The 25878-nt window shown below is 48.4% G+C and overlaps 1 protein-coding gene across 3 annotated transcripts in view; it reads right to left on the bottom strand.

The window, feature by feature from the left end:
* FRMD6 (FERM domain containing 6) overlaps positions 1–25878 on the bottom strand; it is a 148304-nt gene that overhangs the window by 61763 nt on the left and 60663 nt on the right. The window contains exon 1 of one of the 3 annotated variants that reach the window (XM_083436729.1): positions 22817–23092. The exons of the other annotated variants lie outside the window; for them this stretch is intronic. The gene's annotated coding sequence lies outside the window, so the exon portion shown is untranslated. Of the gene's footprint in view, positions 1–22816; positions 23093–25878 lie in introns of those variants that run through there. 3 annotated transcript variants of the gene reach the window in all.

Genomic DNA, 25878 nt, shown 5'->3' with positions numbered 1-25878 from the left:
TCACAAATCACATGACAGGCAATTACAGGCAACAGCAATTGATTTTCTTATGAATTAGTTACTGTACATCTGTGGTGGGCAAAGGTTTCTGCATGTTTGGTAGGTAGTTTGATACACACACACACACAGTGCTATAAATTTCCTTCGCCCTTACATTTCTGTTAGTAAGAATGTGCAAAAACGTACCATATTTTTCTCTCTATAAGACGCACTTTCCCCTTCCCCAAAAGTAAGGGAAAATGTGTGTGCATCTTATGGAGTGAATACAGCGCTCCTGCTGTGCTCAAGAGGCTTTGTGTTGCTTTTCGCTGTTTCTTGTTTTCCTCCTCTAAAAACTAGGTGCGTCTTATGGTCGGGTGCGTCTTATAGAGTGAAAAATATGTGATTTCGTGCAATATTCTTTGCTGTATATTCTTTTCTTTTCAGCTACAAGATTAGATCAGAGCATAGATAAGAGATACACACACACACACACGCATACATACATACACACCTGCAATGAATTGCTACTGTTTTTAATTTTGGGGGGTTATAAACTTCATTAATGGGCTGTGCATCCTGTTCCCACAGTGGCGAACCAGTCACTGGTAATAGCACGTTAGCAGCCGATTTATACTGGACTGTCCACACCATCATTCAGCTTTACGGATTGTTATGTGCAACTTCCCCAATGTTACTGCAGTATTTCCACCTGGAAGGGCGCTGCTGCGTTATAGTGTGACCAAAAAAAGCTCAAACCAACTCGGAACAATTGTGGGACAGAAAGTTACAGATTTCAGCAGGAAGCTGCCCCAAGTGGAAGTGAAACAGTATATTCTTATTATTTATTCAATTTATACACTGCCCTATACCCAGAGGTCTCAGAGCAGTTCACAAACAAGACCACAACATATAAAATCAAAATAACAATAACCCAATAACCCTCCCCAAAAGAACCACATTCTAAAAAGGTATATTCACCCTTCAACATCTGGAAGTGGGATTGTAATAAAAGGGTCCTCAGAACATCTGTCTACCTAGCCTGGTACTGTCCATTTGCTGGCTCCGGCACAGAAGCCCACCCTGTCTGCGGAAAGCTAGCAGTTAAGTGAGAAGGCCAAGTTAGAATCTCCCTCCCTGATGTGCTAGCTCTCTACATGTGGGGAGCACTTGAACACGACCATTCCCCTCCATTCAGATACGAAGCGGTCCCAGAAAAGCAGTGTTTTTCTCCTATAGTTGCTGGCACCTTTTAGGGCTGCAATAGCAGAGACTCTGGGCAAATCGCTGCAACCCACACGTCCTCAAATTACACGTTCCAGGCTTTTCATTCCGAGATCAATGGATCAAAGGAGCTGAACGAGATCCAGGAGCCAAAGAGTTGTAATTAGGCAATTAGGAATTAATGAATCAAAAAGAGCTTTAGCACAACAAAGGGAGGCAGATCTCGGAAAGGGGAGAATTGAAAACACCCTTGTTTGGAAACTCGGAGGCATTCAGAGTTTCGAAGTGGCAACTCCAGCAGGAAATACGGGGCCAATCTAAGCACAGAAACATCAAAATCTGAAGCAAATCTCATGCCTAGAAAATGCGATGTTGCTAGGGATGTTATATCTGGCTATTTGAATATGACCTTCCAATAGCCTTGTAAATCCCAGAGACGGCTGTATCTGTTCTGGCGTACAACCCGTATTCAAATGTATTAATAAGGCAAACCAAGTACAGTTTGCACTCAAACAGAAACATGAACCCAAAATGTATAACGAACAGATTCTTAAATTTCAGAGGAGGCCGTGTGACCCTGTGTAAGCTGAGCAGCCTCCGCTAGGAATTTAGCTGTAGTAAACATTACAGACCTCTCTGAACCACACAACACATTTTTAATCTTATCTGTATCCCTGAGGGCAGCAAACCACCGCTGAAGGTTTCTCTAAATAACTGGGTCTAGGTGTTTCATGCAGTTTACGGTATAGGGGCCCTCTGCTCACAAGCAAATGCAGAAGTGCTAATCTCTGGGGGTTTTCTTACATCTCCCCTTCAGAAAATTTGACTTCGTAGTCTGGAAACGCAGGTGTTATGTACTGAGTTGAATAGGATCCAGAATGCAGCAGTCTGATTGGTCCTAGAACAATAGGATCCAGAATGCAGCAGTCTGACTGGTCCTAGAACAATAGGATTCAGAATGCAGCGGTCTGATTGGTCCTAGAACAATAGGATCCAGAATGCAGCGGTCTGATTGGTCCTAGAACAATAGGATCCAGAATGCAGCAGTCTGATTGGTCCTAGAACAATAGGATCCAGAATGCAGCGGTCTGATTGGTCCTAGAACAATAGGATCCAGAATGCAGCAGTCTGATTGGTCCACAGGAGCCACCCAATCCAGCTCCAGGTGGAAGTGAATCCGCAACCTGATTGGCCTACAGGAGCATCGTGGAATTAGCCAATCACGTGCAGCCCATTGTGTAAATAATGTATATAAAGCAGACATTCTGGGGGGAACTTCCATTCCTCCTCACCACTATGAGCTGAATAAAGAGCATGAAATCCACTCTCGACTCCGAGTATATTTCAGCAGGGATTGAAGTGCTTTGTAGAAAACAAAGGTGGATTCAACTCAGATAAGTATTTCTCTGCCCTATTGTGGGGAAAGTACTGGAAAATCTGGATCATGTAATGGAACCCATGTCCTGTCCTACAAACATATTGCAATTAATATTGGTCTCCCATCAGCCTGTGGTGATCTAGGGATGATGGTCTTTGTAGTCCATCAAGAACTGGAGGGACCACAGCTTCCACAGACCACTCACAACCCGGTAAGTCGGGCCTTGAATTTACGGCTCCTCTCATGCCATAATCCCGGACGCGGGGATGAAACATAAAATCCCCATCGCTAGAAGCCTCTTTTATCCAGAGATCTCTGCAGGTTTACACGGAGAGAGCAGCCTCCCAGAAGTTGAAAGAGGGTTCCCTGGAGACAAGGGCTCCCAGATACAGAGGCCCGATTACATCATCACTGAACAGAGAGGAAAACAACAGTGGATGGTGTCTGAGAGAGAACCATTCCTTACATTTGAAGCTCTGCTACATTAGGACACTTTGTTCAGCTGCCTCGCCCTTGAGGACATCTGAAACCGGCTCATTCAGACTCAGAAAATTGGTCAACCTAGTTCTGTGTTAGTGCCCAGCAATGGTCATCCTGGGTCTTCGGCAAGGGTCTCTCTCTCTTTTAAAAAAATATTTTTATTAAGAATTTCAACACAATAATTTTAACAAAAATACACCATCCACATTGTCCCCCCACTCTCCCACCCCCACCCCCCCGACTTCCCTCAGCTACTATCTCTGATTTCTCAGCATGTATTTTGGTCTGCATGTTATAATATTGTAAAGATCTTTAATTTATCTGTCTGTATATTACCAAGTATAAGCCAGTATATAACCCAGTAGTGATGTATGGAGGTGAGAGCTGGACCATAAAGAAGGCTGATCGCCGAAGAATTGATGTTTTTGAATTGTGGTGCTGGAGGAGACTCTTGAGAGTCCCATGGACTGCAAGAAGATCCAACCTCTCCATTCTGAAGGAAATCAGCCCTGAGTGCTCACTGGAAGGACAGATCCTAAAGCTGAGGCTCCAGTGCTTTGGCCACCTCATGAGAAGAGAAGACTCTCTGGAAAAGACCTTGATGTTGGGAAAGATGGAGGGCACAAGGAGAAGGGGACAACAGAGGACGAGATGGTGGGACAGTGTTCTCGAAGCTACCAGCATGAGTTTGACCAAACTGCGGGAGGCAGTGGAAGACAGGAGTGCCTGGCGTGCTCTGGTCCAGGGGGTCACGAAGAGTCAGACATGACTAAACGACAACAACAAATATTACCAATAAAGATTTTGAGAGTGCTTATTCAAAACCTGCCAAAGAGTCCAGTTCGTATTGTTGTTTCTTCAAATATTTCGTCAAAGGTTCCCATTCATCTTTAAAGTCAGAATTATCCTTGTCACGTAGTATGTGCGTCAGTTTTGCCAATTCTGCATAGTCCATCAATTTTTCTTGCCACAGTTCTTTCGTCGGAGTTTCTTCATTCTTCCATCCTTGTGCTATTAAGACTCTTGCCGCCTTTGTCACATACATAAAAATGGTTTTCAGTTTCTTTGGCAGGTCTTTCCCTATACGTAATCCCTAACAGAAAAGCTTCGGGAGGGGTCTCTCTCTCTCTCTCAGTCCCTGGGACCAGTGTGGAAGAGAGGTTAGAACAGTCATGGCCAAACTTGGCCCTCCAGATGTTTTCGGACCACAACTCCCATCATCCCTAGCTAACAGGACCAGTGGTCAGGGATGCACAACCAGACGCTCTGTCTCCAGGCACTGCAAGGGTTGTCTGCGAGGGATTCCCAAACAGCGGGGTTGATATTAACCAGCCTCCTCTCCACATTTGCCTCCTTAAAAACCACCCAGAAAAACCCTCCCTGCTCTTTCACCCTCTTCTCTCCTCACTCAGCCACCCTTCAAGTGTACAAGTCAGGGCAGGGGGGGGGGGGGGAAAGAGCTGGAAAAAAAACTGCAAGGGTTTTCCGTTCTGCATCAGCTGCGAGCTGCTCAGATTTATTTTGTTAAGCAGAAGCTGGACTCTTTTCCTTACCGCACGCAGCACAAAACATTTTGCTTTCTCCATGGAGAAAAGCTTGCCTGACCCTGGGAGATTAGGGAAGAATCTGGTCAGGTCCCCCACAGCCAGCGAGGCCACAACTGCTGTCGCAAACAGTCCTGGGCCAAAAGTTGCCGCTTGTTTCCTGTCCCAGGCTAAATTTGGGAACCTCGTTTCTCCAGGATTTAAAATAGGTCCTTTTTGCCAGTGCTGGAGCCTGCGCCAAACTGAATGTACTCCTAAATCTCCTGTTGCAGTGCTGAGTCTCTACCTTTGAAAAAGCTGGCATCACTGGATCAAGTCCATTCATTTTGTTGAATTAATTAAACTACATTGCTTTAATTGGATTTTGGATCAATGCACAATTCGTTGTTACCGTTTTGAAATCCACTGTGTTGCTATCTGCTTTAGTTGGTTGTGCAAACTGCTATTCTGAATAGTGAATGTATATATTGGGGGACTAATGCCCTACTGCAAGAAATCCGTTTTAAAAGAAGAAGAAGCAGACTTTTAGAAATTAGGAAAGTGATTATGTACAGGCAACTCTCAATTTACCAGGGAGTGGGTGGGAGGGGGGTTATGTTCAAGGGCACCAAGCGTTTAAGTGAAATCATGTGTATTTGAAACACCATTGAAAAAGCCCGCAAATAACCTGTTCCCCACTCCTTTTTATGACATTTTCAGGTCGTTTCTGGGTTCAGCACAGTCGCACACATATTGGGCGCGCCTAAAATTGCCATTGACTATAATGCTTGGAAAGTAAGGGATGAACGACTGTCTAAAGGAAAGACATATAAACACCCCCAACAAGCAAACCAGGATGAATGCACGATAAATGCTCTCTCGCATCTAACCTCCCTGCAAACAAATCGGAATAAAGACCGGACAGCCCTAAACTGCCGCTGGAGCTTCGCATGGATGTTGAACAAACAGGTCACCTGGAGGACAGGCACATACGAAGACAAGGCATCTCTGCAGGTTCTCCAGTCCAGGTGGCGCTGTGAGTTAAACCACAGAGCCTAGGTCTTGCTGATCAGAAGGTCGGCAGTTCGAATCCCCGCGACGGGGTGAGCTCCCGTTGCTCGGTCCCAGCTCCTGCCAACCTAGCAGTTCGAAAGCACGTCCAAGTGCAAGTAGATAAATAGGTACCATTCTGGCAGGAAGGTAAACGGCGTTTCCGTGCTCTGCTCTGGTTCACCAGAAGCGGCTTAGTCATGCTGGCCACATGACCTGGAAGCTGTACGCTGGCTCCCTTGGCCAATAAAGCGAGATGAGCGCCACAACCCCAGAGTCGGCCACGACTGGACCTAATGGTCAGGGGACCCTTTACCTATCACGTAACTCGGCCCTTGTTTTGCAGGGAGTGCACCCAGCTTTCCACAAAGGATAGAAAAGTTACACATCGTATGTTTGAAGGACATGGCGAGAGCTGAAGTTCTGGAGCGTTCCAATGTACTATGTGTTAAGGGAAGACGGGGAGGAGAAGGGGGGGAGGAAGACGCAAAAAGATTCAACACGGAGAGACATCTGGGTTGTAAATGTCAGTGGAAAAAGCCACACAGTTATGCTGTGAAGGAATTTGGCTCAGCGTTCCTGGGAACGTTCTTCAGAAGGAATCCATCTGAAGGCGATTGTTTGAAGCCAGGACTCTTTGCTGCGCTTTCAAATCCGGCATGTCCTCAGCTTGCTTTGTTTCGTGCACAGCAATGCAGGCGCTGCGCACCACTTTGCTCGCGAGAAAGCCGACCGCCATTCTCCCCAAGTAGGCCTTCAAGTTTTCCCTAAACTACCAAAGCTAAATTGGATGGAGGGGGAGGAAGGAGGCTGTGGTTGGAGACCCACTTCCTGCCTCCCTCCACCAGGCATCTGGAGCTTCTCCTAACTCCCCACCACAGACAGAAGGAGGAGCAAATCCTGTGCACAAGATATTCCTGACCACGGAAGCAAGCGAGTTCAGCCCTTTCCCTTACCCCAAGTTACAAATCTTGGTTCTTAAGAAGAGCCTGCTGAATCAGGTCAATGGCCCATCTAGTCCAGAATAACAACAACAACAACAACAATTTATTATTTATACCCCGCCCATCGGGCTGAGTTTCCCCAGCCACTCTGGGCGGCTTCCAATCAAGTGTTAAAAACAATACAGCATTCAATATTAAAAGCTTCCCTAAACAGGGCTGCCTTCAGATGTCTTCTAAAAGTTTGGTAGTTATTTTTCTCTTTGACATCTGGTGGGAGGACGTTCCACAGGGCAGGTGCCACTACCGAGAAGGCCCTCTGCCTGGTTCCCTGTAACCTCACTTCTCGCAGGGAGGGAACCGCCAGAAGGCCCTTGGCACTGGATCTCAGTGTCCGGGCTGAACGATGGGAGTGGAGACGCTCCTTCAGATATACTGGACCGAGGCCGTTGAGGGCTTTAAAGGTCAGCACCAACACTTTGAATTGTGCTTGGAAACGTACTGGGAGCCAATGCAGATCTCTCAGGACCGGTGTTATGTGGTCTCGGCGGTTCCCCCCCCCCCGTCACCAGTCTAGCAGCTGCATTCTGCATTAATTGCAGTTTCCAGGTCACCTTCAAAGGTAGCCCCATGTAGATCTGTTCTCTTAGTGGACAACCAGATTCCCATTATAGGAAACCAGCAAGCAGGATCCGAGCACAATCGGCATCTCTCTACCTGGGGTTTGTGGCAACAGGCATTCAGAAGCATTGCTTCCTCTGACTGTGGATGCAGAGCGTAGCTAGTAGGCTTTGATGCCAATGTGTCCAATCCTCTTCTAAAGACACCTTTAGGCTGCTGGCCATCACTGCCTCCTGTGGCAGAGAGTTCCAAAGTTTAACTATGTGCTCCTCCAGCTGCTGAACTACAACTCCCACCGGCTGGGCGCTGTTGGGAGTCGTGGTCCAAAGCAGCTGGGGTGCCCCAGGTTTTAGGTGGGGCAGGTTAGTAAAGGGACCCCTGACCATTAGGTCCAGTCGTGACCGACTCCGGGGGGGTGGCGCTCACTTTATTGGCCAAGGGAGCCGGCGTACAGCTTCCGGGTCATGTGGCCAGCATGACTAAGCCGCTTCTGGCGAACCAGAGCAGCGCACGGAAATGCTGTTTACCTTCCCGCCAGAGCGGTACCTATTTATCTACTTGCACTTTGACGTGATTTCGAACTGCTAGGTTGGCAGGAGCAGGGACCGAGCAACGGGAGCTCGCTCCATCGCGGGGATTCGAACTGCTGACCTTCTGATCAGCAAGTCCTAGGCTCTGTGGTTTAACTGCCAGCGCCACCCACGTCCCGCGGGGCAGGCTACCCAACGTCAAAGGGAAAAAGGGCCTGTTCTGGGTTGCTTCCTCCCTTGAGCGATGGTTCATTTGAAAAGATAGCAAACGACTTGTCTCCTTATTTGCCCTGCTAGGACTGTTTTGCCTCTAGTGGGGTGAATGGGAGGATTTCAGATATACTTGTTTAACAGTTGTTCTGTGTTTTGAGGTTTCGCATGTGTGTTCGTTCGGGGTTTGGGGTTTGTTTTTGCCCATTTATACACAACTGAGGGGTTGCTGCCTTTCTTGGGGTGGGGAATAAAGTGAAGTTGACCTGGGGGGAGTTTAACTACCGTATTTTTCGCTCTATAGGACGCACTGGACCATAGGAGGGGGAGAACAGGGGAAAAAAAATTCTCCCCCTCTCTGCTCAGCGCCCCTTCAGTGAAGTGGGAGGAGAAACGGAGCCCCTTCCATTTCTCCTCCCGCTTCGCTGAAGGGGCGCTGCGCAGAGAGGGAAAACTGTGCAGCGCATCTCCAGCGAAGCGAAGCCTGGAGAGCAAGAGGGATCGGTGTGCACCGACCCCTCTCGCTCTCCAGGCGGCTATCCGCAAGCCTTCGGAGTGCAGCGGGAACTCCTGCTGCGCTCGGAAAGCTTGCGGATAGCTGCCTGAAGCCAACAGAATGCAGCCTTTCCTTTGAAGCCTCCGCAGAGCAGCGGGGTGAAGGCACCCCGCTGCCTTGCGGAGGTTTTGTGCAGCCATCCCCAAGCTAGAACAATGAGACGGAGCACTGCGCAGCCCTCCGCCTCACTGTTCTGGCTTCGGAGACGGCCTTTGAAGCCTGCGGAGGCTTTACGCAGCTAACCCCAAGCTAGAACAGCGAGACGGAGCGCTGCACAGCGCTCCTTCTCCCTGTTCTGGCTTTGGGCTTAGCTGCACAGCCTGCATTCACTCTATAGGACGCACACACATTTCCCCTTAATTTTTGGAGGAGAAAAAGTGCGTCCTATAGAGCGAAAAATACGGTATGTGCTGCCCAAATAAATTTGTTTATCTGTCCATAATCTTCCAATGCTCGGCTTCATTGTATGTCCACGAGTTCTGGTGTTGCGATAGAGGGAGAGAAAAGTTTTTCCCCGTGCCATGTATTGTTTTATAAATTTCTATCAAAGTCTGCTTCCCAAACCACAGCAAAACTGTGATTCAAATGGCCCTAATTGGCTAAGAATATTCTATACCTCGAGGAAAAGCAACAGGGATGAAAAGGCAGAGGAGTCTCTTTCTCTCTCTAGCCATCTGGAACAATTTGCTGCACAGGTACATTTTCCTGGCACACCTGGCTCTTCGCTTGAAGCTCAGCATGGCCTGGATCCCGGCCAACGTGAGACATTTTTGTGGGACCCGACAGAGAAAGTCTAGATGATGCTCCCTCCAGCGGATTAATACGGGGCACAATCCACTAGGCAATTTCCTTGTGCTTCTTTGATACGAGCATGGAAGGTGCAAGAATAGCAAACATTCTGCTGGTGGGGTTCGGGGGGACAGTACCATATGACTCACTTGACTCCCTGGTCCTGAATGGGGTAACTGTGCCCCTGAAGGACCAGGTGCGCAGACTGGGAGTCATTTTGGACCCACAGCTGCCCATGGAGGCGCAGGTCAATTCTGTGTCCAGGGCAGCTGTCTACCAGCTCCATCTGGTATGCAGGCTGAGACCCTATCTGCCCGCAGACTGTCTCGCCAGAGTGGTGCATGCTCTGGTTATCTCCCGCTTGGACTACTGCAATGCGTTCTATGTGGGGCTACCTTAGAAGGTGACCCGGAAACTGCAACTAATCCAGAATGCGGCAGCTAGACTGGTGACTGGGAGTGGCCGCCGATACCATATAACACCGGTCCTGAGAGATCTGCATTGGCTCCCAGTATGTTTCTGAGCACAATTCAAAGTGTTGGTGCTGACCTTTCAAGCCCTAAACGGCCTTGGTCCAGTATACCTGAACGAGCATCTCCACCCCCATCGTTCAGCCCGGATACAGAGGTCCATTGCCAAGGGCCTTCTGGCGGTTCCCTCACTGCGAGAAGCCAAGTTACAGAGAACCAGGCAGAGGGCCTTCTCGGTAGTGGCGCCCTCCCATCAGATGTCAAGGAAATAAACAACTATCTGACTTTTAGACAGCATCTGAAGGCAGCCCTGTTTAGGGAAGCTTTTAATATTTGATGAATTATTGTATTTTAATATTTTGCTGGAAGCCGCCCGGAGTGGCTGTGGAAACCCAGCCAGATGGGTGGGGTATAAATAATAAATTCTTATTATTATTACTGGTCCCACTGCTCTTGTTTTATAGAACCATGAATCCTCAGAGAGAGAGCAGATGAACAACTCCTCAACAGGGCCGAGCCTGTTGTGTAAATAACTCACATTCAGAACAAAGGCATTCGCTGTAGTTTTGGATCCATCCCTTATTTGCACCTCCAAAAAGAGATAAAATGCATTATCGAGAAAGAGGACTCAGGTCTGCATGAAAATTGCATGCATGCCAATTTATACGCAAAGGGGAAAACTCAGGGAGAATCGCCATAGTTTAGATAAGAACGCAAGGCACTTTCTTCCTAGTGGGGAAGACTGTGGCCCGCTGTGCTGTGTCCCTGCCTGCTGCCCAGGTGATGAGGAACCTGGTGATGGGGAAAGCCAGGGCCCTGAAAGCCTCCCTTCTTTGGATCCTTTTAAAAATCTTTTTAAAAGACAGCCTTTCAAAGCACGGCTGCCCTCTGCAAAGCAGGGCACGTGGGACACCCCAATTCCTAGATGCAACGGAGGACTCTTTCCGATTTAATCACGCTGCATGAAAATGTTTGGCCTGCCCTGCTACTGCACAGCCCTGCTGTGAGGGAACAGGGCAGCTATGCAGCAAATGCAATTAATTAAAAACCATTTGCCAACTCCCAAACATGGGAGAACCATGAGGGGGGAAAGGAATTAAATCAGATGACTCAAATTTCCCTGGAGGATTTTATTTTTTTGCTGAAATGTTTCTCTTCGGCTCCAGCTGGCCCAGGAGGAGAACATCCTGAAGCCAACCTTGTATAGCTGCCCAGACAACTACCTCCAAGCTCTGAATTAAGTGTTTTATTGGGGTTTTATTTATTGGGAAAGGAGGCATGGGTCGTGATCACTGACCACAATGCAGAAGAGGCAGCCTTGGGCCTTGCATCCAGTGGGAAGGGGTTCTCAGAAAGCAACGGATCAGCGTGGTTGGAGTGGTTAGAAAACGTTGGGCTAGGACCGGGGAGACACGGGTTCAAATGCTACGTCGGCCATACGAAGGCGGTGCTGTTTCTCCACAGTTGGAGGCAGCAATGGAAGCAAAGCTACAGGGAACCAGGCAGAGGGCCTTCTTGGTAGTGGCACCTGCCCTGTGGAACGCCCTCCCACCAGATGTCAAAGAGAAGAACAGCTACCAGACTTTTAGAAGACATATGAAGGCAGCCCTGTTTAGGGAAGCTTTTAATGTTTGATGTATTACTGTATTTTAATATTCTGTTGGAAGCCGCCCAGAGTGACTGGTGAAACCCAGCCAGATGGGTGGGATATAAATAATAAATAATAATAATAATTATTATTATTATTATTATTGTTATTATTACAAGTCACACTCTGCTCTTGTGGTCCCTGAATATCTATCTATCTATCTATCATCTATCATCTATCATCTATCTATCTATAAATGTGCTCCTCCAACTGCTGGGCTGTTTAAAGTCCTCCTGAGCATCACAGAATCAACCTCTGTTGTCTTTTCCTTTGTTCAAATTCCCTGTCCATGAGAGCTGGCTGCCAAGAGATCTTCTTTAACCGTTCATTGTCCTGATACTGTTGCTCCCTGCTGGACCCTACCCAACCAAAGCTGAGCATTCCACGAGCTGTGCAGCACACAAGCAGTGGCATCGACCCCAAGGGGATTTCATGTGCTCAGAGTTCCAGTTAGAGAGATTTGATCTGAACAATGAAAAAGATTTAAAGGCTTCCGGTCCCAAGGCCATAGCAGAGATGACATCCAACGGGGGGTGGGGGGGGGTGGGGAGGGGGGGGAGAGGAGACACACACCGCTGAATGTCTTTGCTGCCGATGTTAGCAGTTGGATTCACCAGAAAGGAATTGAGCTCATTCATCTCTTTTCTGTCCCCTTTATCAAAACAGAGATTGCATGCTCCTTGCAGCAGAGACTCCCTCTTGTTGGACGGTGAAGTTCTAGAGCACCATATACGAGGGCAATTCCATTTCCCTTCCACAGACTGAAGGTTAAAGCTGCTTCAAGTGTGCATTTAAATTGCAGCACCCAAAGGCCACAATTCCCAGAGTTGTAGTGGGCCGGAGGTAAGAATGGATGAATCTGTCAATTTAGTTTTTTCTCTACCTGTCCAGTCTTAGGTCCAATCCCCCAGTTCCCTACAATAGTTTGCTTTTCTTCTTCTTAAGCAACAGTCCACATAAAAATTCACCCGTATTTTACTGCAAAATTCTCCAAGTCCTGAGAATTTGTATGCAATTTCATCTAATGTGCACATTTCTGCAAAGCAATTTCCCCCGATGTAAGGCATTTTGGTGCACTTATCTTGGCTAATATTTTCACCTCTGAGCACACTCCACCTAAGTATACACATTTTCTGTATGCATTACTTGCCTGGAGAACTGCATTGCAAAATTCAGAAAATGAAAATTTCGAAAGACGGCTGCGTTTTGGTGCACGTTATTTCAAAAAGGGTGAAGGAGGCAAGTCTGCCTTTAAATGCAATCTTCACCAAATTTCTCATTCATCCTTCTCAGGAGGAGAGGAACCCTCGTTCCGATTGCCGATAGTCCAGACATGCCGGCGGCAAATTGGCACAGGAAAAGGAAATGCCCACTACCCCAGAACAATGACAGCAACTCTCAAAGGCCCTGAAGAGGAAGTGCCTCTTTGATGGGGTATTTCCTGTTTCCTCTTGACCACCACCAATCGTTCTTCAAGCAGCTGCCCTCTCAGATGCCGTTATGTTGGAGGAATGAGGCCTCTGGTAGAGAGAACCAGAGACGCCGAGGCGATGCATTCCCACGGATTGACAAACAAATGAAAGTTTTGCTCTTACATTTGCAAGTTCAAGGGGATGCGGGTGGCGCTGTGGTCTAAACCACTGAGTCTAGGGCTTGCTGATCGGAAGGTTGGCGGTTCGAATCCCCACGAAGGGGTGAGCTCCTGTTGCTCGGTCCCTGCTCCTGCCAACCTAGCAGTTCGAAAGCACATCAAAGTGCAAGTAGATAAATAGGTACCACTCCGGCGGGAAGGAAAACAGCGTTTCCGTGCACTGCTCTGGTTCACCAGAAGCGGCTTAGTCATGCTGGCCACATGACCCGGAAGCTGTACACCAACTCCCTCGGCCAATAAAGCGAGATGAGCGCCACAACCTCTGAGCCGGTCACGACTGGACCTAATGGTCAGGGGTCCCTTTACCTTTAGCAAGTTCAAAGCGCATACAGTTAATTCAGCTTTGCATACTGATTTTTTAATGAATGCTTCGTTGAAGAGTCAACATCGGTTTTTCAATGCATGGCATGGACAAAGCGGCCGGAGAAGTATTTCCCTTTCTCTCTTTAATGCTAAAACTGGTGGTCATTCAACGAAGCTGGATATTGGAGGATTACAGAGAGTTAAAAGAAAGTACTTAAGCGAAGAAAGTCACTTCCACAGCAGGCAATAGAGGCCACCAACCTAGATAGGCTTTAAAGCAGTGTTTCCCAGTCTTGGGTCTCCAGCTGTTTTTGGACTACAACTCCCATCATCACTAGCTAGCAAGACCAGTGGTCAGGGACGATGGGAACTGTAGTCCGAAAACAGCTGGCGACCCAATAATAATTTATTATTTGTACCTCGCCCACCTGGCTGGGCTTCCCTAGCCAGTCTGGGCGGCTTCCAACGAAAGATTAGAAATACATTAAAACATGAATCATTAAAAAAGGGCTGTCTTCAGACATCTTGCTCGGGGGTTGGGAAACATGGCTTTAGAGGAAGATTAGACAAATTCATGGAGGAAAGTGCTACTGATGGCTACTAGCCATCATGGCTATTCTTCTACCTCCACTGTCTGCCTCAAAATGCTTCTGAATTGATATCAGCTGCTGGAAACTTCAAGAGGAGAGAATGATGCTGAGATCATTTTTGGGGGCATCCCATAGGCTTCTGGCTGGCCACTGAGAGAACGGGATTTTGGACCACATGAGCTTTACTGTCTCCAGCATCCCTCCTTAGCAGACTTTCCTGAAGGTAGATTTTGGTGGAAAGGGCGATTAAGGTTTGTGGTTGAAGGCAACCCCTGAACAGCGCTGCAATGCTTGTTTGCAAGGCAATCAATGGAACAGTTCTTAAATTTCCCCCAGTCGATTATTTAAGCTTAATGTCCACACGCTCCAAGATGCCAGATTCGCAACAGGGGGAAAAATACAGGCATCGCCCAACAACATGAATCACAGTTTTGCTGTGTTTGGGGAAGCAGGCTTTGATAGAAATTTATAAAACAATACATGGCACGGGGGAAAACTTTTCTCTCCCTCTTTCACAACGCCAGAACTCTTTGACATACAATGAAGCTGAGCATTGGAAGATTAAGGACAGATAAACAAATTTATTTGGGCAGCACATAGTTAAACTCCCCCCCCCCCAGGTCAACTTCACTTTATTCCCCAACCCAAGAAAGGCAACAATCCCTCAGTTGCGTATAAATGGGCAAAAACAAACCCCGAATGAACAGACATGCAAAACCTCAAAACACAGAAAAACTGTTAAACAAGTATATCCAAAATCCTCCCATTCACCCCACTAGCGGCAAAAGAGTCCTAGCAGGGCAAATAAGGAGAAGAGTCGTTTGCTATCTTTTCAAACGAACAATCAAACTTCTTCAAAGTTTTCGGGTTGCAGTTCTCCAGCCAAAAAGTGCATGCAAAGCAGTGTATACGGACCAAAATTCACACGTCAGAGGGGGGGAAGTGAACTATTTTGGAAGAAACTGTTGGCAAGAATATGTCTACAAGGCAAAGCCATGTACAAAAACTTGTATGTCGAATGAAGAGGAACGGAGTCCTTAAGACTGAAGTCGACAAAAATCGCCCATCCCTTATGCAGACCACATTTACATGTGGAACATCCTTGAGAGACAAAGCCCCCGTTACAAACATTTCACACAATACGTGGAAGATCTTAAAAGGGCGTTTCTGAAAAGAAAAAAAGACCTCTCATGGTTTGAAAAACCCCGTCCAGTTTCGAGAGCATTTGGAAAATAAAAAGGGGAGGAAGGAGTTGAGATCATCTGAAATTTGGAATTCACATGCCTTTTTCTACATCTGCTCTGAATTAAACTCTCCATAGGACTGCCTTGCATGTAATAGGATAATTGCTTACAGATTTGGGATTTTCTTCCTCCCCTTCAGTGCCCTCTCGCTCTCTCGAAAACATGAATTTTAAAAGGAGGGAGAGGAGGAGGAGGAGGAAGAGAAAGAAGTCAAACACAACCCAGAATTCCCTTGGAAGAGGAACACCAGAAAAAAAAAAGAGGGGGAGAATGAATCACAACGCGATGGGCGCACTAGAAAACGAAGCCTAATGGAAAATAAAAGGCTCGGTTGTAAAGATACTCTCTTGAAGGCCAAATGCAGGAAGAGATAAATACAGAAGAATCTGTCCGTTTTTCGAAGTAGCTGTCAAGCTTTAAAAAGATGCCACAATGACCAAAACAAGCTACAAGAAAAGCAACATAGCCTTGTATCTTTCATCAGTCACTGTCTTCTTCAGGATATGGGGTTGGCCTTGCAACAGAATCCCTTTTTTTGTACCCAAATTCACATGCAGGGAATCCAGCTGGTAAAGTTGGACGATACACATCCAACGTGATACACATTTGCATTTCTTAAATATATAAATTCACTGCAACAGTTCCCTTCCTCCCTGCCCCCTTTCAACACAGACCACCGTGCAGCTGCAAAGCAGTTCTAGCAGGAAAATGTGCTTAACTTCTCCCGTAAGGCTGTCCTGCGTGCAATTGCTCCGAGTTTTGGGGATTAGATGTCAAAGATGCTCATCAGCCAACACAACCCAAACCTGCTTGCCAACCAATTACACACAAACACACACACACAGACACACACTTCCAGTTCCTGAGCATTTGGCTGGCAGCTCCTGGATGAAGTTCCCTGCTGGTAAAATAACTAGATATTAACTCTTCTCAGTGGGAACCCCTTTTCTTCCTATTAATCTTCATCAAGGGCTCTTTTTTGCCATGATCTATTAATCCAATAAAAAACGAACAAGCCCTGCAGTCTGCAAGCTGCTAGCTCTTGAACGGCCCCTTCGACACCTGCCTTGGGAACAGAAGCCGTTTCAGGACTGCAGTCCTTCAAATTCATTTTAAATCCTTGTTGCACTTTAGGTCCAGGGCCAGTTAGCATATCCAGCCATGCGGTCTACAACTGCAGCATGTTCCCCCGGTGCTAGAAAGCTGCTGATGCCTTCACAAGATGTACCATCCCAGCTCTGGGGACCTCAGTTTAGGAAGGATATTGACAAGCTGGAGGTATAGGCCTGGGAGTTACCACGATATATGGTCCAGGGCCGGTATATAGGGGCAGACCGCGATGACAGCTTCGCTCGGCGGTATATAGCAGGTGAAACCGCCATCGTACTCTGCCCCTGTGGAGGGAAAACAATAATAATAATTTATTATTTATACCCCGCCCATCCGGCTGAGTTTCCCCAGCCACTCTGGGCGGCTCCCAATCAAATGTTAAAAACAGTACAGCATTAAATATTAAAAACTTCCCTAAACAGGGCTGCCTTCAGATGTCTTCATGACTCCTTGCTTCCTGACCCTCGGACTCTTGGCTTCCTGACTCCTGGCTTCTGGACTCCCGTTCCTGCTCCCACCCCGCCATCTTGCCCCCGGTCCTGACGTCCCCAACAGCCCGTGAACCAGACCATGATACCCTCCAAGTCTACAGTTTGATGATTCTAAGAGCAAACTCTGCCCATCTCCCAGACCTACCCTTCACAAGGCAAGCAGCAAAAAACTCCACTGTGCTTTACTGAACTTTATTTATTTTTTGGGAGGGGGGGTTAATGAATGTGTGGCATCCATCGCCAACTCAGCACAGTTGCCACCTGAGAATGTAACTGAGCAACATTGCAGGACATGAGGAAGCAGAGAGGATGTGGGGACCAGCTGCAAGCTTTCGCTCCTTTGGGCTTGGCCAGAAGAACAACTGCATTGAGGACTAGGCAAAAGCCCTTGTCACGGGTGTGCGCAATACAACGTACGTTGGTAGAGTTACTCGCAGCAGCAATGGGGGACCTTTCTCTGTCTGAGAACTGCATTCCCTCTGCGTCATCTCCCAGCGGTCCCATGCCAGTGGTGGGCGGGGCCAGGGGCAGGAAGTAGGAGGAGCCCCACCTGGGAATTTCACCTTTGCACAGCAGGCTAGTCCCTACACAAACTTGCACGCTCCCCTGTCCAATCTGGCAAGCAAGTAGCATTCAACAGAGTTCAAGGCCACATTCCAGACAGGCAAAAACTCTTAAAAGACAACAGCTTGGTTAGAGAAAAGTGCAGCTGGGGAGAATTCCTAGAGTCAAGCAGATAATAATAATAATAATAATTTTTATTTATATCCCGCCCTCCCCAGCCGAAGCCGGGCTCAGGGCGGCTAACAACACTAAAATAGTGCAACATTATAAAAACATTATAAAAAATTAATTAAGATCAAATTCAAAATTGATGGCAACCATAAACTAAAGTTTTGTAAAGATTGCCAAAGGAGGGAGTCAGGCTGCACCCTGACCAAAGGCCTGGTGGAACAGCTCTGTCTTGCAGGCCCTGTGGAAAGATGTCAAGTCCTGCAGGGCCCTAGTCTCTTGTGACAGAGCGTTCCACCAGGTTGGAGCCGCAGCTGAAAAAGCCCTGGCTCTAGTTGAGGCCAGCCTAACCTCTCTGTGGCCTGGGACCTTCAAGATGTTTTTATTTGAAGACCGCAAGTTCCTCTGTGGGGCATACCAGGAGAGGCGGTCCCGTAGGTACGAGGGTCCTAGGCCGTATAGGGCTTTGAAGGTTAAAACCAGCACCTTAAACCTGAGGTCTAAGGGGCCAGATCTGGTCCCTGGAGCCATGAAGTTTCCCATCTCTTACCTGCAGCATACAAATACCCAATAAATAAATAATAAACACACAAGACGTAACCGGCTGTACGTTTGAAAAAAATAATATATACTATCCATCGTATTGAATTGTAGATTTCAACAGAAGTAGCTCATAAAGTTCAACGAAAAAGGTAGAAGACCCAGTGGATCAGTTCTTTCTCCAATCCGTTTATGCATAAGGTCCATATATGTGAAAATGTCTATTCCACCTGCCTGTTCATAGAGTCCAACAGTCCACAGTTTTTGCAGTTCCACAGAATCCTTTCACAGAGTCTAAGACAAGGATTTCCGGAATACTAGCCTTGTTTCGCTGTCCTAGGCTTCATCAGTAGTACAAAGTCGTATATGATATCACAGGACAGTGGATCTTATAGCATAGCAGTAGCGAAACAAGGCTAATAGGTTTATAGGTTTTTCAGCTTTGCTGTGTGTCTAACAGATGAGCCACTGTGAGAAAAGTGACAAATAAAGGAAATAAATAATAATTAGAAGTGGGGCCATCACTATTGTGGCCATTAGCAAAAGTATTAATTGTGCCTTTCTGCCCCCAATGTGCAAAACAATATAAAAAACACCTATCCAGTCGTACCTCGGTTCTCAAACACCCTGGAACTCGTATGTCTTGGCTCCCGAACGATCGGAAACCGGAAGTGAGTGTTCTGGTTGTTTAATGTTCTTTTGGAAGCCAAACGTCCAATGGGGCTTCCGCAGCTTCTGATTGGCTGCAGGGGCTTCCTGCAGCCAATCAGAAGCCTCGCTTTGGAACTCGAATGTTTCGGAAGTCGAACGGACTTCTGGAACAGATTCCGTTCGACTTCAGAGGTACGACTGTATTATATTTCAGCAGATGTTTTTGCAGCCCAGAGTCCACTTTCTCAGGTGCATGAAGTCTTATCCTCAGTTGACAGAGACACGTTCATGTGTGTAAAATTTACACAGGGACACTGGGGGGTGGGGAATGTAAAACAGAATCAAATAGCAATGGAATGCAGAAAATAACCAACTGTGGCAACTCAACTAAAGCTTAAATGTATGCAAAACAAGCACACCAACTGATCACAATAGCAGTAATTGGCACAATTATCTTATCATTGCTAACACTTGGAGCAGGACAGGAAACCATTGTCTCGATTCATGCCCAAATGGACAGAATCAAACTTTCAAATAACTTCTGATTTAGCAGATTCATGCTGGGGGAATCCCTTTGGTATTTCTTTGTTGGAAAATGCCAACTTCATTTTAAGGTGCTGCAAAACTCTGTTGCTTTTGATGCAACAGGCTAACTTGCACACATACTGTCATTCCACAGAGAAGAAATGTGCCTTCTGTGCTCGCCCAACCACCTACTTCCAAAGACTACAGCATCCACTTTGCAATTCAAGCACTTTGCACGTCGCCTGTACAACAACCCTGTAAGGCAGGGGGTTGGTTAGCTGGAAGGCTGAAGGCTGAGAGACAGTGCCTTGCCGAAGGCAACTTAGGGAATGCAGGTGGGAGGGACGATTATAGAAACTTCCATTATCCAAGCTCCCCCAAAACTGAATGCAATACATTGCTACTTACAGAAGTTGATACAGATGGGGAGACCATCCCATAAACCTCAGCACCTAACCTATGGGACAACTAAAAGCGATCTGTCTTAGCAAGCAAGATTGCACCAGAATCTCAGATATTTCAGGACTATTGCACAACACCTAAACCCAAGAAGTTGAACTCTGCTTTCTAGATGCGGAGCAGCGATGGGGAATTTGGAGCAACATCTGGAGAGGCAAAACTCCCATGACCTTTGGCCACTCTGGCTGGGGCTGATGCTTGTTGTCGTCCAACAACATCTGGGGAGCCAGGGTTTCCCCCCATCCCTGGTGCAGAGTGAAGCCCCACTTGCATTAAAGGGTCATTTGCAGGACAAAACTTTGGCCCAGCACACTAGACCAGAGTGCGGTCTTAACGCAGGCCCAGCCCTGCAACCAATTTTCCCTTCAAACTCTTACAAATCGCAAGTGGAAATAACTCCTTTTATCTCCCCATCAGAGGGCCAGTCCTGGAGTCTCCGCAAATCCCTTGGGGTCCATGTGTGCTGCAACATTATCATCCCTCTCCCTTATCAGCCAAGTCCCAAAAAACACAAAGGGGAAGGGCTGGTGGTGTAACTCCACCAAGCTGTTGAGAATTGGGGGTGGGTGGGGGAGAATAACGGGTGGGGGAAAGGGGGTTCCCTGCTGCAATTTTTCTAACCCTATGCGCACATTCAGGGCCATTTACAGTATTTTTTGCTCTATAAGACGCACTTTTTCCCTCCTAAAAAGTAAGGGGAAATGTGTGTGCGTCTTATGGAGCGAATGCAGGCTGCGCAGCTATCCCAGAAGCCAGAACAGCAAGAGGGATTGCTGCTTTCACTGCGCAGCGATCCCTCTTGCTGTTCTGGATTCTGAGATTCAGAATATTTTTTTTCTTGTTTTCCTCCTCCATAAACTAGGTGCGTCTCGTGGTCTGGTGCACCTTATAGAGTGAAAAATACGGTAATTGGAATCCAGCCTTGCACATTGTCAGCCAACAGGCTTTCCATGCCACAACCGAGCCCCAAAATGTCATGAGCATTAAACCCAGGATGGGGACCTCCCCGCAGCCCCAGCCAGCATGGGCAATAGTCAGGGATGGTGGGAGCAGTGTTCGAAATTTGCCAGGAGCGTTTTGCACCTGGCTGCTGGACCATAAAGAAGGCTGATTGCCGAAGAATTGACGCTTTTGAATTCTGGTGCTGGAGGAGACTCTTGAGAGTCCCATGGACTGCAAGAAGATCCAACCTCTCCATTCTGAAGGAAATCAGCCCTGAGTGCTCACTGGAAGGACAGATCCTGAAGCTGAGGCTCCAATACTTTGGCCACCTCATGAGAAGAGAAGACTCCCTGGAAAAGACCCTGATGCTGGGAAAGATGGAGGGCGCAAGGAGAAGGGGACAACGGAGGACGAGATGGTGGGACAGTGTTCTCGAAGCTACCAGCATGAGTTTGACCGAACTGCGGGAGGCAGTGGAAGACAGGAGTGCCTGGCGTGTTCTGGTCCAGGGGGTCACAAAAAGTCCGGCATGAATAAACAACAATTGGCCACTTGTGAAGATGCCTGGGAGGCACATGCCTGGGGAATATGGGATCTAGACTGTTTTCACACGCTTATGCCACATCCTGTAGAACTCGTGATACACCCACACCTTGGTTCTCGAACCTACTCCGTTCTGGAAGTTCTTTCGACTCCTGAAACCATTCGAAAACCAAAGCACTGCTTCCGATTCCCTGCAGGAGCTTTCTGCACTCAATCTGAAGCCGCGTCGGACATTTGGCTTCCGAAAAACGTTTGAAAACCAGAACACTTACTTCCAGGTTTTCGGTATTTGGGAGCCGATTTGTTTGTCAACTTAAGACGTTCAAGAACCAAGGTATGACTGTATTTTATCTGCACGATCAGAATAAATTTCAGGAAGCAAAACGTTGTATTGAAAAAGATGGCTTTTGAGCTGTCTGGCCCCAAAACTGGCAACTAGGCATTGTGTTTTGGTGGCTGCAACCCTGGTTTTAAGGAGCCGATTGGTGCACGGCTTATATATCTGAGTTTCTGGTGTCTGGGGGGAACCCACGGGCCGTTTCCGAGCCCCCAGCCACCTCAGCCAAGCCCCATCCCTTTGGGAGGAAGGATTTCGAGCCAGAAGCATCGAGGCAGAGATGCTCCTCCGTGGGCTCTTATTTCCATGGAACTCCAGGCAGCCGAAGGATGCCACCCAAGTATGCGCCATCACAGCTGATCCAAGCAAGCTGGAGACAGAAGGAAATTCGGCTTATTCCCCTGGCTGCTTGACTGGAGGAGTCCAGCCAAGTGACTGCACAGCCTATGGGGAGGGTGGGGGTTGCACAGATGCGCCCCACACATTGCAACTCTGTTTCCAGAGACCCAGTTTCCAAGCACACAATTTGGGGGGTGGCACAGCCTATTCCAAGGGGGGCACAGATGCACCCCACACACTGCAACTCTGTTTCCAGAGACCCAGTTTCCTAGCACACAATTTGGGGGGTGGCACAGCCTATTCCGAGGGGGGGCACAGAGGCACCCCACACATTGCAACTCTGTTTCCAGAGACCCATTTTCCAAGCACACAGATTGGGGGGGGGTGCGCATAGCCTATTGGAGAGGGGGCACAGATGCACCCCACATATTGCAACTCTGTTTCCAGGCACACACATGGGGGGGGGGAGCGCTGTATCCTGGCTGGATGAGCTGCCAGCCCCCCGCTCTGCCCCACAACTCCCCGTGCAAAAAAGGCTCTCCGAAGGCACAAAGTTAGAGCCCCCAAACTTCGACGCCCCCCCCCCCGCGTCCCTTCCAAAGAAAGCCCAGCCCCCGATCTTTGGTGGGGGGGGCTTACAAAGCTTTGCTCCCGCCCCAGTGAAAAGCAGCACCTCCCTTGATTCAAAACAACCCGGGCTTCCCAAGAGGAAGACCCCTCGAGTTTGAACGCTCGCCTCCAAATCTGAGCGCCCCACAGAAACGCAACCCCCCCCCCAAAATAACCCAGCCCCACAGCTTGAAAAAGTCCTCCAACTTTGAGCGAAGGGACCCGCAACCTCGGAGCAGGGAGAGGAGCAGCAAAAAGGGGGGAGCTCGGGACCCCCTTATTCCGAGAGGAGGAGTTTTGAGGGGCGCCTCCGCTTCACGGCTCCCCTCCGGGGCCGCCGCCGCCGCTCACCTCGCCTCTTCCCGCGTCTCCCTCGCCGGCTGCCCGTCCGACCCTCCCGCGCGCGCCGCTCCCGCAGCTGCAGCTCTTCCTCCGCTCCTCCCTTCGCGCTGCCCGGCAGCCGACTGGCGCTGCTGCGCTCGCAACACATGGACTGGGGGGGGGGGGAAGCCAGCCCCGCCGACGGGGACCGTACCAAGAGCCGCCGCGGGGGTGGCCCGAGCAGCAGCGCCTGCGGAGCGCCGGCCTCTCTCTCTCGCTCGCGCGCGCTCACGTTCTTCCTCTCGCTGAGCCAGAGGAGGTGGAGGAAGAGGAGGAGAGAAAAAGCGCGCGGGGAAAGGGGGGGGACATCTTCCCGCCGCTCTTTCCCCTCTCGACTCCCCCCCCTCTCCTTGGTACGGCCCCCCTCCGCGCGCCCAACTTGCCGCACTCTTTGAAGAGGAGCGTCACTCGCGGCGCTGCGCAGCCGGTGCGGACTCGGCGGAGCGGGCGGAGGGAGAGGCGCCCGGAGGACGCTGCCTTTCGCTGCCGAAGCGCTCGGGACACCCCTCGCCCCATCCTCTCAGCCCCAGAGATGGGCAGGAGGCGGAGGGGTTTGCTCCGCAGTGGAATGGGAGGGAAGGCGCTCTGCACGCGCTCAGAGGCACCCTGGCTCCCCCTCCTGTTGGGCAGGGGGAAGCGGAGCTGCCGATCGGTGGAAGAAACAGGAGTCGGTTGATCGAGATCTGTTGCTGCTGCTGCTGCTAAATTGGAAGCCCAGGATTCCCTTTTTTTAATACAGTGGTACCTCGGGTTACAGACGCTTCAGGTTACATGCGCTTCAGGTTACAGACTCCGCTAACCCAGAAATAGTGCTTCAGGTTAAGAACTTTGCTTCAGGATGAGAACAGAAATTGTGCGGCGGCAGCGGGAGGCCCCATTAGCTAAAGTGGTGCTTCAGGTTAAGAACAGTTTTAGGTTAAGAACGGACCTCCGGAATGAATTAAGTAGTATGTAACCAGAGGTACCACTGTATAACAATTTATTGATTTTCCAAAAATAAAAACAATAAAAATACACAAACGACACATAGCAAAACAAATTGACTTCCCTCTAGTCCGTTCCTTGGTTCCATTATTTATCAATATACTGCATGTCCATTGTTCAGTTGGAACCTTACTTAAATTACTTATTATCCATTCATAACAAAATTACAAGTGGTTTTAAAAGCCTGCTACTGTGTTAACCAGTGTACAACACTTGCAAGCCCAATATTCCAAGGGTTAACTCAGACAAATAAAGCAAGCATGTTTGCCTGCCTGCCCTTTTATTTAGCAACACTTTTTGTAAAAACAGCCACTTCTGAAGCGATCAGTCTGACCCGTTAATTGGGCTGCATTGATTCGTTTGTTTGTTTATTAAAACGTATCTACTACTTTTATCAATCTCAGTGGTTTGCAAGAGACGTTTTTAAAAACCTATTAAAACCAGAAAATCAGAGCAGATCGTGCATAATTTGGACAATGACACCAACCGGATCCAGCAAACTCAGGGATCAAGCGGTCAAGAAATCTTTTAACTGTCTTCAAAAGCACCCCATTACTGGCCCTCTCCAGATCTCCAGTGGGAGCTTATTCAAAACGGCCTCATCCAAGAATCAAAGCAGAAAATCCCATCGCTTCTGCCCATTAGCTGTGCTGGTTTGGGCAGGTGGGAGTTGTAGTCCGAAATATCAAGGGCGCCACGTTGGGGGAAGGCTTTCCTACACAGGGAGTAACCATTGTAATACTCTTTAGGGCATGGGTAGGCAAACTAAGGCCCAAGGGCCGGATCCGGCCCAATCGCCTTCTCAATCCGGCCCCTGGACGGTCTGGGAATCAGCGTGTTTTTACATGAGTATAATGTGTCCTTTTATTTAAAATGCATCTCTGGGTTATTTGTGGGGCACAGGAATTCGTTCATCCCCCCCCCCCAAAAAAAATATATATAGTCCAGTCCCCCACAAGCTCGGAGGGACAGTGGACTGGCCCCCTGCTGAAAAAGTTTGCTGACCCCTGCTTTAGGGGGTTATTTTTATTTATTATTGCATTTATATCCCACTAATGTCTCCAAGGAGCTCAAGGTAGCTTATATGGTTATCTCTTTTTAATCCCCACAACAACCCTGTGAGGTGGGTCAGGCCAAGAGAGAGTGACTCTCCCAAGATCACTCAGTGCGCTTCAGTGGGGATTCGAACCCTGGTCTTCCGGGTCTTAGTCCTACACTCGTAAGTGCTCTACCAGGGGTCAGCAAACTTTTTCAGCAGGGGGCCAGTCCACTGTCCCTCAGACCTTGTGGGGGGCCAGACTATACAGTGGTACCTCGGGTTACAGACGCTTCAGGTGACATACGCTTCAGGTTACAGACTCCGCTAACCCAGAAATAGTGCTTCAGGTTAAGAACTTTGCTTCAGGATAAGAACAGAAATCATGCTTCGGCAGTGCAGCAGCAGCGGGAGGCCCCATTAGCTAAAGTGGCACTTCAGGTTAAGAACAGTTTCAGGTTAAGTACGGACCTCCAGAACGAATTAAGTACTTAACCCGAGGTACCGCTGTATTTTGAAAAGAAAAATAATGAACGAATTCCTGTGCCCCACAAATAACCCAGAGATGCATTTTGAATAAAAGCACGCATTCTACTCCTGTAAAAACACGCTGATTCCCGGATCGTCCACAGGCCGGATTTAGAAGGCGATTGGGCTGTATACGGCCCACGGGCCTTAGGTTGCCACCCATGTGCCATACAGTGGTACCTCGGGTTACATACGCTTCAGGTTACAGACTCCACTAACCCAGAAATAGTACCTCGGGTTAAGAACTTTGCTTCAGGATGAGAACAAAAATCGTGTAGCGGCAGCGGGAGACTCCATTAGCTAAAATGGTGCTTCAGGTTAAGAACAGTTTCAGGTTAAGAACGGACCTCCGGAACGAATTAAGTACGTAACCAGAGGTACCACTGTACCACGCTGTCTCCCAATGGACTACAACTCCCGTCAGCCCCCAGCCAGCAACAGGTCATGGACGGGGCTGATGGGAGTCATAGTCCTAGAACAGCTG

The sequence above is a fragment of the Podarcis tiliguerta genome (assembly GCF_965153285.1).
Source record: "Podarcis tiliguerta genome assembly, chromosome: 1".
NCBI lineage: Eukaryota > Metazoa > Chordata > Lepidosauria > Squamata > Lacertidae > Podarcis > Podarcis tiliguerta.
Note: the sequence above shows the minus strand (reverse complement) of the source record. Positions and strands in the feature narration are given on the sequence as shown.